Raw genomic sequence first — 4,259 nt, 5'->3', positions numbered from 1 at the left:
AAATAAACATACAGTTCATAGAATAGATTATACATTCACAAACCAAAATGAACTTGTGATAAGTTCAAGAAACTATCTCGTGTATTTTCTGTATATGGCCAAAACAATTCGATGTATGATTAAGTTTAAATATCTCTATCAAATAAACTTTTAATGGAGAAACCTTACAAATCCATTTTTCTCAAATCATGATTATAATACTTATAACCAACTATTCCCAATGAAATGTACCAATGTATTTGCAGTAATTTCTCTCCGTGTGTATGACTTGGCTTGGAGTTTTCAAAATTTTAAAACAACAATAGAGGTTTTACCTAACTTTTGTTTCCTGCATAAATACAACCATTAGTGCAGAACTACTTGGGTAACCTAGTATCTTTCAAAAAAGTTGAGGCAAAAAAGTTGGTTACATTCTTAGCTCGGGCTTCAGTTTTCCTTTACTTTTGCATGAATTTCTTTTTCTAAGGAGGCTACTTTGACATCTTTGCTTCTTGTTTTGGGGAAGCACGGAGGAGAATTCTACAACTTCAAATAGCATTTGCGTATCAAATTGTGTCATAAATACAATGGATAAGAATAGAAGTAATCTACAATTCTAATTGATTGTTAAGCATGCCTCTATTAAAATTAGTACACGATCTCAAGTCCCATAAAACAAATTTCTTACAATGACGACAACAAAATTGAGTCTAAAATGACAAAAATCTCATAGTAGAGCAACAATATAGTAATACTCATGGCCCCAGCAACTGCATTGCAGAAATAAGAATCAGTCGTGAAATTTAGACATAAGTTCTATGAATCATTTTTCTTAAGTTGTTGAGTGGAAGTCATTTAGGTCATGTCCAAGGTCCCCTTGCGATGCACGCGACATATACGAAATGCAAGAATCTTGTAACTCAATTTATGGAGACACGAAAATAAAAGAAGAAATCACAAAAAAAAAAAACTCACCCCTGAGTCATGAGGTACCCGGGATCACGAAAGAGGACTTCGGCTATTCAGCCCGACCCCAGATTTCTTTGTATCACATCTCATTTTTCTTATGATTTGAGGGGTTAACATATGAGAGAATTGTTTCTAATCTCTCAGAAAATTTTTAACTGTTGAGTAGACTTGCGTTGCTAAGTGGGAGATTATGTCACATCTCATTTTTCTTATGATTTGAGGGGTTAACATATGAGAGAATTGTTTCTAATCTCTCAGAAAATTTTTAACTGTTGAGTAGACTTGCGTTGCTAAGTGGGAGATTATGTTTCTCCGAGAAAGTGAAAAAACGCTGCTACAACAAAAAACACAGAAATAGTGAGGTAATTTAAATAAATATCTACAGACTTGTTTAATAATAATAACTGAAACACCACCATATGAGGGTAAAAGCAGTTCAATGGGTTCAAACATTATTACCTAAATCTATATGCACAGCTAACCCCGCTAAATGAATTAGAACTACAATGCAAATTTGTGAGGAAAAAGAAATACATTTACAGAGACGGGTACATTTTTTTGGCCGGTTAAATAAAGATGAAAATACAGGTAAAAAAGGAAATTCAAGAGAGTGAGAATAAATTGTATGAATTTCGGACAGAGAAATTGTGAGAATCTCTTCTTACTTTTTATTCTCGGATGTTTTTTCGTACTCTTCTGACAAATGGTTGCTCTTTTAATTCAAGATATACCAAATGCCATAAATCTGCAATTTGTTTTTCGAAATGATAATATATGAAATTAGATTACCTCTTTCGACGGATTCCAGATGTGGTTCCGTAGCTAAACAAATTTATTCAAGACAATTGTTGGAGATGCCTGGATTACTACAAACAACAATGATCATAAATATTATTAATTAAAAAAAAAAGTTGAAAACGCCACCCATTGTATTGAATATGGAGACCAAATTTAAGAAGTTGTTACCTTGAGCCTTTACTTTATGATTTGTGAGGAGGAGTTTTTTCTTCTAGTATTTGATGGCGGAATCTTCCAAAAACCTGAAAATTATGGACAAAGGGAAAAAAATAAACACCGAATATAATCATACAAAATTACGTACATAATGAAGAAAAGTATTCCAAAATTGAACCGAGATTCAACTGTTTTCACCTTTGATAAAAATTGTGTGATATGTAATTTTCTTCCTAATTTTCACCTTTAACCGCCTCTGTCATCTTTTCTTTTTCTCTAGTTTACTCACAACTGTAAATTATTTGTAAGAGGATGTTTTTTTTCTTTTTTATGTGAGTTTTTTTATGATAAACCAAATGATTAGTGGAGGATGGTAGTGGTAGATGTGGAAGTATATATGGAATTATCACAAATAATTATTTATATCGTCGGCGGTTTTATTTTAATTAATTTATTTATTATTTATTAACATAATTTATGAGACAACTGGTTAAGAAAACAAAAAACACGAATATTAAATATAATAATGGAATCAATTTTTATTACCGTAATTTATGAGACAATTAAATAAGAAAAAATAAAACACCAAAATTAAAGATAATTATGGAATCAATTTAATCCCTTATTAATAGGAATCCACTAATCACTAAAAACTTCACCCGTTTAAAATTCCTTATCTATAGGCAACCACTTTCATTAAAAATTTAAAATAAAAGAAACCTTTAAATTAAAAAAAAAAAAAGAAAAAAAAAAAAGACTTTCATTACAATAGAGAAAACCAAAATCACCGAGAAAAGAAAAATTGAAAGTACGAAAAAAAATAAAAAAAATAAACAATTAATAGAAGGAAAAGGAAAAAAAAACTGTCAAAATAGAAATGTCTAAAATACCCCTAGGTTTAGGTTTAGGGTTATAGTTCAAAATATCTTCTTTTTATATATAAGATTAGTTTTTTTTTTTTTTTTAAATCTTACATATTAAGATTTATAATCCAAATAAATAGACTAAGATTTAACAAATCGAATTTCTAGCTTTATCTCTTAAGATTTGAGATATATTGATGAAAAATAGGAGATTAATAATTGTTGAAAATTATAGTTTAAAAATTAGTAGATAAAAAAATATTAAAAATAAATAATTACATAAGTACCAATAAGGTAGGATTCTTCATGGGTTAGTTTTAATTTTGATAATTGTTAAAAATTATAGTTAGATATTAGTAGAGATAAAATATTAAAAATAAATAATTAGAGAAATACTATTAGGGTTTTTTTAGGGTTCCCAGCATTTCTTTCTTTTATATATAATATACTGTAGAATTAACTCTTATGGGCTATAAATAGCGTTGTAAATAAATTGGGTCGAGTAGAGTCAAACTTTTGTTTGTTCAAGCTTGTTTGAACTTTTATCGAGCTTCCAAAGATGTGTTTGACCTTTGTTTGATAAATAATTGAGTTGAGTTCGAACGAGCTTTAATTGATCCACACACAAATCGAGTTCGAGAAGTCTGATTTTGTATGCATATTTTATAAAAAGAATTCTAAATAAGCTCGAGCTGAGTTCATAACTTAGTTCGTTATGCTGACAAATTGAGCTTAAACGAGCTTTTAACGAACAATGTTTAATCGAGTGTCGAATAACTTGATTTTATTTTGTACATAAAAAAATTGTTGAATGCCAATTTTGCATTTTCTTGTTGCGAAGGTACAATACAAGGCCAATAAATTTGTGGGGAGGCCATGGCCCCCTAAGCCCCGCACCGACTTCCGTTATATTTAGAATCCATAAATTATTAGTTAACTTTCAAAACCCCAAAGCAAGATTCTTTGGTACTTCAAAATTAGATTCCAAAATTATTAAAGATTCACAAAGACTCAACGTATCTATAGTATGATGATCTTTATTTTTTTCTTTTAGATCAATTAATTGAAGATTTGAATTATAGGTTGTTGCTAAAAAGAAAGCTCATTATTCCACAACTTTGCAGCATGCTATAACTTATTATTTTTTTTTAATTTTTTTTTAAATTAAAAAGAAAAAAAAAAAACAAAAAAGAAGGAAACAATTGAGGCAAGACAATAAGGCAGATATACACATAGGCCATCGATAAAAGGAAAAAAGAAGAAAAAAAAAAGAAAATAATAATAATAATAATAATAATAAAGCCTCATAGTTTCCTTTGGCCAGAAGACTAGACCTCCTTGTAGGAGACAATTTGGAGGTTTACAGTTTTATCTTTTGGATTTCTTGATTTGATATTTGACTATGACTTTTCTTTTTCTTTCTTTTTTCTCTTGATCCAAACACCCCCTTATAGGTATTATCATTATCACTATGACTAGACTTATATTTGTAGA

The 4,259-nt window shown here is 29.2% G+C and overlaps 1 long non-coding RNA gene across 1 annotated transcript; it reads right to left on the bottom strand.

Moving 5' to 3' along the window:
• Nucleotides 1–452: 452 nt before the first annotated feature.
• LOC148766244 (uncharacterized) lies at nt 453–1,989 on the bottom strand. The gene is made up of 3 exons (XR_016034975.1): nt 1,915–1,989; nt 955–1,814; nt 453–749 (listed from the first exon to the last, which is right to left on the bottom strand). It is a non-coding gene; the product is annotated as an uncharacterized LOC148766244 (long non-coding RNA).
• Between the last annotated feature and the right edge of the window lie 2,270 nt (nt 1,990–4,259).

This window comes from Erythranthe guttata, chromosome 12, assembly GCF_056151865.1.
Source record: "Erythranthe guttata isolate IM_541 chromosome 12, IM_541, whole genome shotgun sequence".
NCBI classification, from domain to species: domain Eukaryota; kingdom Viridiplantae; phylum Streptophyta; class Magnoliopsida; order Lamiales; family Phrymaceae; genus Erythranthe; species Erythranthe guttata.
The sequence above is the reverse complement of the archived record's forward strand: the minus strand, read 5'-3'. Positions and strand labels throughout refer to the sequence as shown.